Raw genomic sequence first — 15,111 nt, 5'->3', positions numbered from 1 at the left:
CAGTGCTTCAACAACACCCGCCTCAAGATCCCCAAGGTGATGGACGAGGCCATCATCTCAGCCTTTTCTGATGGCGTCCGTGACGTCAAGATGAAGGAGGAGCTCGCCATCCACGAGGATCTATGCATATCTCTGGAGCTGTTCAACCTGGCGACCAAGTGCGCAAGGGACGAGGAAGGACACCTCTCTCTCCTCGAGCTTCCAGCTGCTGACCTAGAAGAGAAGAAAGCCAAGGCCAAGGACGTGAAGCGCAAAGGAGCAGCCGTGCTCGCAGCGGAGCCAAACACGAAGCATGGCAGGGACCAGCCAGAGTCGTCCAAGGGCAACTAGTTCTGCGCCTACCACAACCTCTACACCCATAACACCAACGAATGCCAGGAGCTTAGGGCCGTTCAAGAAGAAAGCATCGGTCGACGCCCCGAGCGCAACGACCGGGGCTACGGCCGATGCGGAGGAAGAGGTGGAGGACGATAGGACGATCGAGGCCCTCGCCAGGAGTGGCATGACCGACCTCACGAGGATCACTGGTAGGACCAGCCTCGCGAGGGGGCTTGGAGGGATCAGCCTCGCGAGGATCGCCAGCAGGGCAACGCAGACCTTCCTCCTCTGCCACCACCGCTAAGAAGGAATGATGACCACCACCAGGATGAGGGGGCTGGGGGCTTCCAGGAGCCGCATGCCATCACGCGTATCTTGGGCGGAGCTCAGGCCCCAGCCTCTCAGCGCATCTTCAAGCAGTTTGCTCGTGAGGTGAATGCAGTCCTCCTCAAGCTCGAGGCCACGTGCCCGCTCAGATGGTCCACGTGCGCCATCACTTTCAGCTCAGCGGATCAACTCAACTATGCGGCTACAGTTGGCATCCTCCCAATGCTTTGCTCTCCAGTCATTAGCAACATGCAAGTTACTAGGACCCTCATCGATGGTGGTATAGGGCTCAACGTCCTGTCTGTCGAGACATTCAACAACCTTCAACTGCCATAGGATCAACTTCAGCCAACCAAGCCTTTCCCAGGAGTTACTGATGGCTCCACTACCCTGATAGGCCAGGTCTGCCTCCCTGTCACTTTCGGACAGCGCAACAACTACCGTACCGAGCTGATCGACTTTGACGTCGCCCACATTTGCCTGCCATACAACGCTATCCTCGGGTATCCGGCCCTGGCCAAGTTTATGGCGGTGGCCCACCATGGCTACAATGTCCTGAAGATGCCAAGAAGCGGCGGGATCATCACAGTTCCCTGCAAGGAGAAGGATGCAATGTGCTTCCTCGAGCGTGCCTTCTAAGCTGCGTCAATCGAGGACCCAGACAACAGGAGCGAGAATCCTCCCGAAGTAGTTCCCAAGAAGAAGAAGACATCGCCCAGCTCAAGGCCTCAAGAGGTTGATATCTCCAGAGGCGTCGCGTGAGGATCTGCGCCCATGCAAGGGGAGCCTCCCTCCATCGCATAGGAAGGCACGCCCGGCGCCCTCCTCGGGAAGAGCTCGGGGGCTCCCGTCTGGAGGGCCTCAGACTCTGCCCAGCTCACGAGGGAGGCGCTCTCGCACCACTTGGAGGCGTGCTTTGCAGCACGTTTCCCTCAAGAAGGCACGTGGCAAGGAAGGCCAAATCCTTAGGAATTCGTCACCAAGGTTACTCAGGAGCTTCAAGAATGAAGAGTCAGACGTGGCGATCGCCGTCTGCCTGGCATAGCTCCCCATCCAGGCAAGGATGGCGGGCTGCGCGTCTGCATCGACTACCCGGGGCTCAGCCGAGCCGCGTCTCAGGAGCGCCTCTGGCCTTCGCGTGTGGGACGCTGCAAGGGCCTGCCGCACAGCTACGCTCGCATTCCTTTCGGTCTGCCAAACACGGCTGTCGCTCGCCAGTGTCTTCTGCGAAGCATTCTGGCAGCTCAGAAGGCCAGGCATCATGCGATCTTGGTGGAGATGGAGATGGTCCTCGAGGAACCGCCTGGACCCCCGGAGCCTCCCGAGGCCCTGGGCTTCGATGGCTCGTGAGGGTCGGCCTCATCGCCACGTGTCTTCAGCTACTTCAACACCACCTCTACAACGGTACCAGGTGACATCTTTCGAGTTCATTTCAGCTGGGAGCGCCCTCAGGGCTGCATCATTCCCAGGTCGCGTTGGTTTGTCGCTGTGGCATGTATCCCTTTTGCTTATGTCTCTAGTTTACCTTGCTGGGTGCGCCCCTCGGGCTGCATCATCCCCAAGCCACTCGGGCCTGACCTAGTGGCATGTATCCTTCCTACTTTTATCTAAGCTGATTTGCCTTTCATGCTCAGTCTATCTATGATTATCATCTCCCGCCTATCACAGGAGTTTTCTCCCTCATGCAAATCGCTTGCATGTCAAAAGGGGGGCTCCTGAGCATTGCGACTCAGGAGCTCTTACTGGCTCTCCAGCCCTCACCCCCTGGCCTTGAGCACGGCATCGCGACCTGGCATACCAGCGGCGGCTGAGCTCACTCGAGGGCCAGGACCTGAGGACGTAGAGCATTTCTATCTAACCATCTTGCAGGAATGTACCACTATCAAAGGTCCAGAGCCAGGCGCAACCCGCCTTGAGGTAGGGCCTCGTGAGTCATGCGCTGGCTCACGAGTGCCCAGATACACCTCGTCTAGCCATGTCGTGCCAGCCACATGCCAGGGCGGGGCTGTACACGCCCCGGGGGCTCCTCTCGGAGGGGGCCCCCCTCCCACGTACCAGTGGAAGCACCATGCTCTGCGCTGGCTGACGACACTGCCGAGGAGCGGCTATGCTCGTACACATACGGAAGCGCTATGCTCCACGCTGGTGATAAACAACTGAGGGTGGCCCACGGCCGTATCAACCTCAGGGAGCCCAGAGCTTAGTGTCTGGCGTCATCGCAACGCCTCCCCTCGGGAGCGCCACGCGAGGGGGCTGGAGACGGGGGCTGCGCCTGGGTCATGCCTGAGCGCACGCCACCCAGCCAGGTCCCTCGGACCTGGTCGTCACGCGGCCCTCCCTGAGCGGAGCCAAGGTATGAAGACCGTTTGAGCATCAAGGGGGACTCCTAAGCATCACGACTCAGGAGCCTAACTGGTCACGTAGCCCCTCACTCCTTTGTTCCGCAAGGCTAAGGGCGGTTGAGGTATGCGCGGGGCCAGGCCATGCCGACGTAGAATGACAAATATACTCCTACTCCCACTCCCTATTTGTTGTTTAAGCATCAAGGGGGACTCCTGAGCATCGCGACTCAAGAGCCTAACTTGTCACGTAGCCCCTCACTCGTTGGTCCCGTCGTGGTGATCCGGTCGGGGCTAACAGCGGCTGAGGTATGCGCGGGGCCGGGCCCTGCCGACGCAGAATGCAAAGCAAATAGGAAGGAAACCGCAAAATACAGAAGCAAATATTACAAACCATAATTGTCTTTAGGATACCAAACGCAAGTTTAAACGCCTCCACGAGGCACAGTGCATGTTGCAGGAATTAACACAGGAAAGAAGCCCCAGGGAGATCACCCTTGAGCAACGCCTTCACTCGCCAGGAGCCCCGCCTCCATAGTGGTGTTACCGCCACCAGCTCCACCTCCGGAGGCCATGGAGTCAGCAGCACCTGCCTTGGACGCTGAAAGTGCAACTATCCCTAGGTGGTTTTGGTAATTCATAACACCATATAGCTCATTGAGCTAATGCTATTCCAAGACAAATATTTCAGGAAAGCTCAATGAATGGCATGGCATGGATGATGAAAGTGGATCCCTCAAAATATCAAGGACAAAGGATTGGATCAAGCTCAAAAGCTCAAGACTCTTCATTTTACATTTTAGTGATCCAAGATCACATTGAGTCTATAGGAAAAGCCAATACTATCAAGGAGGGATGAGGTGTTGCTTAATGAGCCTCTTGCTTCAAGTGCTTAGTGATATGCTCCAAATACCCTCAACTACTTCCCCACATCCACATATGACCTAAACCTAAAGTAAAAATCGGTCACACCGATTCTTTCTATCCGACGCCACCGAGTTCAGATGTCATAGCCACTGCCACAAACCCTAGGCAAATCGGTCTCACCGATAGGGATCTCGGTCTCACCGAGATGGGATTGTAATCTCTCTGTTTCCCTTCGTAACGTTTCGGTCTAACCAAAGTGAGCGATCGGTCCCACCGAGATTGCAATGTAAACTCTATATTCCCTTTCGTAACATTTCGGTCTCACCGAAAAGAGCGGATCAGTCCCACTGAGTTTATCTGACCAACTCTCTGGTTAGCTAATTACCAAAATCGGTCTCACCGAGTTTGTGTAATCGGTCTCACCGAGATTAAGTTATGCCCTAACCCTAACCGTATCGGTCCTACCGAGTTGCATGTCAGTCCCACCAAAAATCCTAACGGTCACTAGGTTTACTGAATCGGTCCGACTGAGTTTGTTGATTCGGTCCCACCAAGATTGGTAAATTGTGTGTAACAGTTAGATTTTGTGTGGAGGCTATATATACCCCTCCACCTCCTCTTCATTCATGGAGAGAGCCATCAGAACAAACCTACACTTCCAACTTACCAGTTCTGAGAGAGAACCACCTACTCATGTGTTGAGGCCAAGATATTCCATTCCTACCATATGAATCTTGATCTCTAGCCTTCCCCAAGTTGCTTTCCACTCAAATCTTCTTTCCACCAGATCCAAATACTATGAGAGAGAGTTGAGTGTTGGGGAGACTATCATTTGAAGCACAAGAGCAAGGAGTTCATCATCAACGCACCATTTGTTACTTCTTGGAGAGTGGTGTCTCCTAGATTGGCTAGGTGTCACTTGGGAGCCTCCGACAAGATTGTGGAGTTGAACCAAGGAGTTTGTAAGGGCAAGGAGATCGCCTACTTCGTGAAGATCTACCGCTAGTGAGGCAAGTCCTTCGTGGGCGACGACCATGGTGGGATAGACAAGGTTGCTTCTTCGTGGACCCTTCTTGGGTGGAGCCCTCCGTGGACTCGCCCAGCCGTTATCCTTCGTGGGTTGAAGTCTCCATCAACGTGGATGTACGATAGCACCACCTATCGGAACCATGACAAAAACATCCGTGTCTCCAACTGCGTTTGAATCCTCCAAACCCTTCCCCTTACTTTCTTGCAAGTTGCATGCTTTAATTTCCGCTGCCTATATACTCTTTGCATGCTTGCTTGAATTGTGTGATGATTGCTTGACTTGTCCAAATATAGCTAAAATCTGCCAAACTCTAAAATTGGGAAAAGGTTAAGTTTTTAATTGGTCAAGTAGTCTAATCACCCCCCTCTAGACATACTTCAAGGTCCTACAAGTGGTATCAGATCTTTGGTCTCCATTTGCTTTGATTTCCATAGCTTTTGGTGGTCATAGCCTTGGTTTCACAACCTAGGAGAGTATGGCGTCTAGCGAGGGAAATTATCACCATAGAGGTCCTTACTTTGATGGTACTAATTTTGCTAGTTGGAAGCATAAGATGAAAATGCATATTCTCGGACATAACCCCGCCATTTGGGCTATTGTTTGTATTGGCTTGCAAGGTGAATTCTTTGATGGGAGAGAGCCGAACCGTGAAGCTAATCCGGATGAATTGAAGATGCTGCAATACAATGCTCAAGCTTGTGATATCCTCTTCAATGGTTTGTGCCCCGAAGAATTCAACAAAATCAGCCATCTTGAGAATGCAAAGGAAATTTTTGACACTTTGATTGATATGCATGAAGGTACCGACTCTGTCAAGGAATCCAAGTTGGATGTGCTCCTAAGTCAGCTTGATAAGTTCAAAATGAAGGATGGTGAAGGCGTCGCTTAAATGTACTCTAGGCTTGCTCTTATCTGAAATGAGATTGCCGGCTTAGGGAGTGAAGAGATGACCGACAGATTCATCATCAAGAAGATCCTAAGAGCGTTGGATGGAAAATATGATACCGTGTGCACATTGATTCAAATGATGCCCAGTTACAAGAATCTCAAGCCAACGAAAGTCATTGGTAGAATTGTTGCTCATGATATGTTACTCAAGGATAAGGAGGAACTTCACAACAAGTCAAGTGGTGCTTACAAAGCCTCATGTGAAGCCCCCACATCATCAAGTGAGAAACAAACCTTCAATGAAGAATTGAGCTTAATGGTGAATAATTTCAACAAATTCTACAAGAGTAGAAGCAAAGAAAGAAGCTCTAAGTCAAGGTCCTACAATGACAAAAGATCTTCCAGTCGAGAGCGCAATTGCTACAGTTGTGGGAGACCCGGACACTATTCCAATGAGTGTATGGCACCCTACAAAAGAAGAGAAGATTCTCCTAAAAGAAGAAGTAGAAGAGAAGAATCACCACCAAGAGAGAGGAGGAGTAGAGATGATCGTTATGAATGAAGACCCTCACGAAGAAGCAAGGATTCGGAAAGGAAGGACAAGTCATCTAGGAGCTACACAAAACGAAGACATCAAGCTCATGTTGGTGAATGGGTATCCGGTTCCGACTCTGAACATCACTCCGAGAGAAGCTATCACTCCGACTCCGAACATACTCAAGATGAAGGTGTTGCCGGTCTAGCACTTGTGTCGACCAACTCCTACGACATCTTTGAATCACCAAATGAAGGAATTGGAAGATGCTTCATGGCTAAAGGCCCTAAGGTAACTCATCCCTAGTATGTTGATTTTAATAGTGATGAAGATGACTTGCTAGGTGATGATGATTTACTTATTGACAACTCTAGTGATGAATACTATGATGAAACGTCAATTAATCATGCTAAACAAGATAAACCGAATGAAAATGATAAGGAGAAGATTGAGCTTCTAACTAAAGAACTAAACACTCTTAAGTTAGCTCATGAAACTATCTTCGAAAATCATCGAGAACTTTTAAGGGCTCATGAGAAGTTACGCTATGAAAAGCTCAATCTTGAGCAAGAGCATGAGTTCTTAAAGGCAATCAATGATGATCTTCGCAAGAAAAGTTCTTCTTATATTGCCAAGCGTTTACTCTTATCTACTTACATGCCTCAAGTCAAGTCTAGTAACAAGAACAATAAAGATTCTTCATCTAGTAGTAATAATAACAATTCTAAATCCAATATTGTTTCTTCTAGTAGTTCTCTTGATTACACTAATGATTCTCTTAGCCAAGTTACACTTGAGCAAGAAAATAGCTTATTGAAGGGAATTATAGAGAAAGGTGTATACAAGAGCCTTGCAGGGAGTAAGCAATTCGAGGAAATTGTACGCAAGCAAGGAAGGCACCAGAAGAATCAAGGTGTTGGTTTTGAACAAAAGTTCAATGCCAATGGAGTTGAGTGGGAAGAAGATCAATACCCCATGATGAAGTTTGTTCCTCAACAAGAGAAGTATGATCCTACTTCCTTCAAGGGAACACACGCACAAGATGATCTTCCACCACAAGACCACAAGAACAAAGGCAAGACAAGCTTCAAGAGGAGATTGATGTATTTGAAGAAGCACCTAAGGCCTTGGTCAAGTGGGTTCCCAAGACTACGTCAAGTTCTACTTCATCAAGCACAACCACTACACCAAGGATTCCCATCAAGATGATGTGGATCCCGAAGAAGAAGAACTAGAGAGTTCTTGAGGGTGAATCCTCCAACACTCTTCACTCATATCATTATGGCAAGGACAAGTGCAATCAACTTCCACATCTTGCACTAGTTCAAGGAGTCACAAACCCTCATGTTGGTAAGGCAAGGGACAAGGTAACCTAATGATTTCATGGACATCATCTTGTGTGTGCATCACTCTATGTCTATGGATATTCTTGTTTGTTCCTTGTGGGACTAACCCATGTAGGTATTGAAAGTGCAACACACTCCAAAGGATTGCTCCAAAAGATCTACATCAACATTGAGCATCCACATCTTCAACACCTACATGAAGTCATCATCGACGAAACCCAAGGTTAGTTCATCCCTCAAAAGGGGGATCTCACATCTAGGGGGAGCTTAACTCTAAGAATTGAGTCAAAGCAACTCTAATGGTGTGAACACATCAATGCATTATGTAAAAGTGGTAACCCCACTTGAGCTTAAACGATGAGTATGACCTATGATCAAATGTTCTCATTTGACTCCTAAGTCAATATACTCATATATAGATGACCTAGTCATCACCAATTGTTTGATAGATGCTAGAATTGGTTGTGCATGCTTTGCCACATATTTCATTTGTCATTTTATTGTGTGAGCATGTTGGTTGCATATTTTACTCATTCGAGGACATCCACTTGTTGTTTGATTGATTGGTTTCTTTTTCTTTGGCCAAGTGGATGGACAAGAATGCCTAAGAACCTTCTCTAGCTATCTATGCTTTTCTCATCTCAAACTCTATTCATGCTACATCAAAAAATTTGATCAAGTCAGATTCGAACCACTCCGTGTGAGGAGCACTCGGAGTCCCTGATTCATCATAGACTTAAGCTTCCAAAACTTCTTTGTGATTTTTGGTCAGACCGATTCCTCCATTTCGGTCCTACCGAGATCACTAAGTCGATCTAGGTTTTTAATCTCGGTGCAACCGATTTGAACTTTTCGGTCACACCGAGTTGCTGTAACTGTATGCAGTTATGCATCTCGGTGCCACCGAGTTGTTCCACTCGATCACACCGACAGTGTCGGGCTATATATACTCACGGGCAAATTTTGGAAAACTTCCTTCGAAACTCTTCGCCCGCGCATAGCTCGCTCTGCCTACCAGGTCTACGGATCATCAACTTCGTCGCCAGCCGCCTCCTGTTGCTGGTCTCCACTGCCGTCAACGGATTTCGCCGTTGTCGCCGTAGCGAGTTCACCTCCGAACTAGGGTATGAACTCGATCACAGTGCTATCTTCATCTGATTCTCAGCACATTGTGTTTGTAATGCATCTTGCCATGATTGAAACACTCCTATCCAGTCAATGTGATCCTTAGAATAGATGCGATTCAAAAATTTAGGGTTAGGTTTCCGCCGAAACCATCTCGGACCCACCGAGTTGAAAAACTTGGTCCCACCGATTTGGCTAACGCCATTGCACTAGTAAGTCTCGGTCTGACCGAGAATTACAAATCGGTGTGACTTATTTTAGAACTTTGTGAAATCCTAGCAGTCTCGGTGCCACCGAACTGTGACTCGGTCTGACCGAGTTCACTAGTGTAGGTTCCAAAACTGCTTCGGTATCACCGAGTTTGAAAATCGGTAGATCCGAAATGCTTTCTGTGGGAACTAAAACTAAGTTTTTTTTTTGAATCATTCTTTTGCAAAAATCTCTGCATTTTGTGATGCTCATCCATTCTATCTCATCTATAACTATTCACAGGGTCAGCAGTCAGTGATTTGCAGCATGTCAGACCAAAGTGATAGTCAGAACAAGTCAGCAGAGCAGATTCACATGAGTGAGGGCACTAGTCCCTCTAGCAGCTCAGATGAAGGGAGCAGAAGCACTCCAAGCAATTTGCCCAAAGCAGCCACAAGAGGAAGAAGGAAGAGAACCTCAGACTCTGAGGATGAGGATTATGTGGCTGTTGAAGATGAGGCTACTTCCAAGAAGGTAGTGCTCAAGAAGGTGCACAGCTCAACTGCAGTAAAGCCAGGCATGAGGATCAAAAGGCCAGCAGGAAGACAGCCAATGTCCAAAGCCAGAGGATCAACTCAAGTACCTGAAAAGCCCGATCCCAAAGAGCCAGCTGCAGAAGGAAAGAAAGGGAAGGAAAGGGTTAAGAAGATCATGGCCAGAGTTGTTGGTCAACCTTCCATGATGGAAGAGGGAGAAGAGGTTGCTGAACCAGCACCCAAGGCACAGAAGCTTATGTGTGATGCTATAAAGTCAGGGGCTGCAACATCAAAGCCCAAAGAAGCACCCAAAGCTGCCCCCAAGCCCAAGATTGCACCTAAGAGGAATACCGGGAGTATACCAGCAGCTGAGAAGAACAAGGCCCCAATGCCTGATGTTGCTTCTGAGGAAGATGAAGAAGGGTAGGTCCTAATGAAGCTCAAACCCAAGATCCCAGACCACAATGATGCTCATCCTGTGGCTGAGGACATGAATATCAGGAGAGACTCAGGGTTGAGGCTATGGAGATTGTCAGATCCATATGACACCAGGAGAAGGATTGATGTATATTACAGCTTCCACACCAAGGAGCAGCAGGACTTCTATGAGACAATCTTGTTGGACAAGAAGCCCATAGTGTGTGATATGAGGTGGGTCGACTGGACGTACATGAAGGAGAATGAAGAACACTATCCTGGAGTATATGATAGTTTTGTTACCTGTGGAGTTGCAGATTTTGTTGGGCAAAAGCTCACCAACTGGAATGATGAACTCATTATGCAATTCTACTCCACAACACACTTCTATCCAGATGGGAGGATAGTTTGGATGTCTGAAGGAACAAGATACCAGTCAACCATAGAGGAATGGGCAAGTCTGATCAATGCCCCAGAGGAGAGTGAAGATGACTTGGATGTATATGCCAAGAAGAAGATGGGAGACAATACTATGTCACATATGTGCAAGGAGATCCCAGACAGAGCTCTTGAGACTTTCTCGTTTGGGTCAGTCCATTTTCTTCTATCAGGGCTGCCTACGATCAACTGGATCTTAAGGCACACTCTTTTGCCCAAATTAGGTGACCACAACATGATCAGAGGGCATGCAATTAACTTGCTACACATATTTGATGTGCCACATAAATTCAAGGTCATGAGCCTTATGGTTGAAACTGTCAAAAGGACTGCAGCAAATCAAAAGAGAAGTTGTGGATATGCCCCACAGATTCAGGAGTTGATTAACTCAAAAATGGGCACAGGAAAATATCTGTTGGATAAGGAACATTTTTCTCTCTATCCAGACTTTGAGGAGAATCAAGTTGTCATGAATGAGAATGAACCATCATCAGTGCAAGCTCAAGAGAAGAAGGAGAAAGCAAGGAAATAGAAGGCTGCCAAGATGCCAACTCAAGAGGAGGCATCTGAATACTTTTTGAAGAACAAACAGGAGCAGCTTGGTTACTTGATAGCATCAACATTGAGGATTGAGAAAGGGTTGGCCACCCTAACTCAAAACCAGGAGAGCCTGGAAAGAATCATGGAACAAAAATTCTATGATCTTGATGTCAAAGTAACTGAGATCCAGTCAGTTGTGGAACAGCTTCAGGATGACATGCAGGAGAGGAAGGGCAAGACAACCACTGATGCATTTGCGAGAGTGCCTAGAGCTCAGAGGTCAGCTGCAGTGCCTGTGACAGACACTAGAGCCACATCATCAGCACTAGCTAGAGCTCCTACAACTCCAGTGCAACCAGCTCCAGCATCAACTCCTCCAGCACCATCTACATGAACTGAAGTCTTTGTCCAAGGAGCTATCTCTACACCACCACCACTTGAAGACCAAGCCTGAGAGTCGATCTAGCACTATGCATTTTCTATGAACTTTTTGTAACTTGTTGCCAAAGGGGGAGAAAAATGTATAGATCATAGGCTTCAAGAGAGAGAGTGTTGCTTTTGTTCTCTCTTGTCTTCTTGGTTGAACTTTGTTTGCTTTTGATTGCTTGAGATACTATGCAATTACCTGTGAGACATTGATGATCATGTGTTTGATCATAAGCTACACTTATGCTTGTTTGATGATATTATCTTACCTATCCTTATATGATCATTCACTTTGCTTGGTGATGAGTGCATGTATTCAATCTTTATTATTTTGAGCGCTCCACCAAGATGCATGTGACATGGAAGAGTAACCCATGAGCCTAATTCCTTGTGCATTTGCAGTCCAAAGTAAATCTTAAAATATGCACAAATTTAGGGGGAGCTCTTGCTTATCACATACTTCTCAAAGCGACGATGTTTTTCAATCTTATTATCATTTGTCGAAGCTTTGATCTATATGTTGTCATCAATTACAAAAAGGGGGAGATTGAAAGTGCAACTATCCCTAGGTGGTTTTGGTAATTCATAACAACATATAGCTCATTGAGCTAATGCTATTCCAAGACAAATATTTCAGGAAAGCTCAATGAATGGCATGGCATGGATGATGAAAGTGGATCCCTCAAAATATCAAGGACAAAGGATTGGCTCAAGCTCAAAAGCTCAAGACTCTTCATTTTACATTTTAGTGATCCAAGATCACATTGAGTCTATAGGAAAAGCCAATACTATCAAGGAGGGATGAGGTGTTGCTTAATGATCCTCTTGCTTCAAGTGCTTAGTGATATGCTCCAAATACCCTCAACTACTTTCCCACATCCACATATGACCTAAACCTAAAGTCAAAATCGGTCACACCGATTCTTTCTATCCGGCGCCACCGAGTTTAGATGTCATAGCCACTGCCACAAACCCTAGGCAAATTGGTCTCACCGATAGGGATCTCGGTCTCACCGAGATGGGATTGTAATCTCTCTGTTTCCCTTCGTAACGTTTCGGTCTAAGAGCGATCGGTTCACCGAAATTGCAATGTAAACTCTCTGTTCCCTTTCGTAACATTTCGGTCTCACCGCAAAGAGCGGATCGGTCCCACCGAGTTTATCTGACCAACTCTTTGGTTAGCTAATTACCAAAATCGGTCTCACCGAGTTTGTCTAATCGGTCTCACCGAGATTAAGTTATGCCCTAACCCTAACCATATCGGTCCTACCGAGTTGCATGTCAGTCCCACCGAAAATCCTAATGGTCACTAGGTTTACTGAATCGGTCCGACCGAGTTTGTTGATTCGGTCCCACCGTGATTGGTAAATTGTGTGTAACGGTTAGATTTTGTGTGGAGGCTATATATACCCCTCCACCTCCTCTTCATTTGTGGAGAGAGCCATCAGAACAAACCTACACTTCCAACTTACCAGTTCTGAGAGAGAACCACCTACTCATGTGTTGAGGCCAAGATATTCCATTCCTACCATATGAATCTTGATCTCTAGCCTTCCCCAAGTTGCTTTCCACTCAAATATTCTTTACACCAGATCCAAATCCTATGAGATAGAGTTGAGTGTTGGGGAGACTATCATTTGAAGCACAAGAGCAAGGAGTTCATCATCAACGCACCATTTGTTACTTCTTGGAGAGTGGTGTCTCCTAGATTGGCTAGGTGTCACTTGGGAGCCTTCGACAAGATTGTGGAGTTGAACCAAGGAGTTTGTAAGGGCAAGGAGATCGCCTACTTCGTCAAGATCTACCTCTAGTGAGTTGAAGTGGACTCGCGCAGCCATTACCCTTCGTGGGTTGAAGTCTCCATCAACATGGATGTACGATAGCACCACCTATCGGAACCATGACAAAAACATCCGTGTCTCCAACTGCGTTTGAATCCTCCAAACCCTTCCCCTTACTTTCTTGCAAGTTGCATGCTTTAATTTCCGCTGCCTATATACTCTTTGCATGCTTGCTTGAATTGTGTGATGATTGCTTGACTTGTCCAAATATAGCTAAAATCTGCCAAACTCTAAAATTGGGAAAATGTTAAGTTTTTAATTGGTCAAGTAGTCTAATAACCCCCCCTCTAGACATACTTCAAGGTCCTACAGACGCAGTGGCAAAGGCGTGGAACTTTGCCAGCAGGGCTTCCGCCCGGCCCTTCACGGCTTCGGCAGCAGCGGCGGAGCGCTCGGCGTCCACGGGCTCCAGCAGATCGTCAAGGTTGGCGTCGGGGTCATGAAGGTAGACGTGGCTGAGGACACGCGTTAGTGCTACAGAATAAAAGACGCGAGCTTTGACCTCAGCCATGGGGCCGACGCCGGCCACGACTTCCTCAAGCGCTTCGACGAAGAAGGGAAGCAGCTGGGCGGGGCCATCCTTGGCCCCGGCCAGCGGCTTCTCCAGGCCATCTTCATAGAGTGACTTCAGCACCTTGCGAGACCTCACCTCAAGATCCGTGAAGGCCACGCGATCCTCGGCCAGGACCTTAGCCTTAGCATCCAGCTCGGCCCTTTCCACCTTCAACTTTTGCTCCAGCGTCTTCAGTCGGCTGCGTTCAGCAGCCAGCTTAGTGTCGCGGTCCCCGATGGCGCTCTCCCGAGCCTTCATATTCTCATCCTTCACTTGGCGATCGTGGGCTCCCTTGGCAAGCTCATCGCGTAGACCCTGCAACTCGACCTCCATCGCCTTGCAGCAGCCCAGGGCGGCCACGGTGTCCTTCAGCGCTGCATCGCGGGTGGCTGCGGCTTGCATGGTGGTTTGCTTCTCCTCCTCGGAAGCTGCCGCAACCCCGCTCAGTGCCGCTCGAACAGAGGCGTCAAAGTGAGCCCAGCCAGAGACCCGCTCCAGGCGCCCATCTACAAAGTGGGAGTTGGTGCCCTGGAGGTCTTCCCGCAGTCGGCCAAGCTTGATAAAGGCACGATCCAAGACGGCGGAGGAGGCAGAGGAGTCAGGAACCAATGGTGCAGGAGGAGAAGGCGACAACGTTACCACAACTTCGAAGACTGGGAGCTCCCGAGTCTTGGCAACCTCAGCAACAACATGAAGCGCTGGCACCTCTAGGGTCAGCGGGGCCATGGGGGCTGGCACCTCGCCAGGACGCTCCTCCAGTCCTCGCGAGGACGACCAGACAGGGGAGGTGCAAGCCCCACTGCCTCCCCTCCCCACAGGGGAAGGCGCAACTGCGACAGATGAGCCTACCCCAGGCGGGGCCGCCGCGCCCCCCTTCAGCTTCTTCGCCGCAAGTGGTGGCCTAACCAAATGATGGAAGGCGTCATGCCCTGACAGCCAATACAAGAACAAAACGGAGTTCAAGCACTTACTGGTCAACTACGGCATGTTCTGGTGGTCTCTTGCCGAGCTTAAAACCTGTGAGTCTCTTGGTCCGAGGCGCATCCTCGAGAGGTCCAGAGGCAGAAGAGGGCACACCGGAAGGGCTAGAGGCAGCTTCGGGTAGTGCCTGGGTAGGAGTAGCCCCTCAGGAGATCAGCCCTAACATGTCCTTCTTCAGGATCGCGGGCAGGTCCTCTTTCTCTCGCCTGGCAACGGCCTCGTCGTCATCCGGCAGGGTGCGAAGGATGTTGGCCCTGCGCTGGGGGGAAGTCTCCCCCGTCCCCTCAGCGGTCGCCTCAGAGTCGCGCTCCTCTTTGTCTTCGTCTTCCTCTCCTCCACCGCGGGAATCATCAGAAGACAACTCCACCAGCACCGCCGCCTCCTAGCCCTCGGGAGGCACCTCCAGTACCAGACC

This window comes from Triticum dicoccoides, chromosome 7B (assembly GCF_002162155.2).
Source record: "Triticum dicoccoides isolate Atlit2015 ecotype Zavitan chromosome 7B, WEW_v2.0, whole genome shotgun sequence".
NCBI classification, from domain to species: Eukaryota; Viridiplantae; Streptophyta; class Magnoliopsida; order Poales; family Poaceae; genus Triticum; species Triticum dicoccoides.
Note: the sequence above shows the minus strand (reverse complement) of the source record.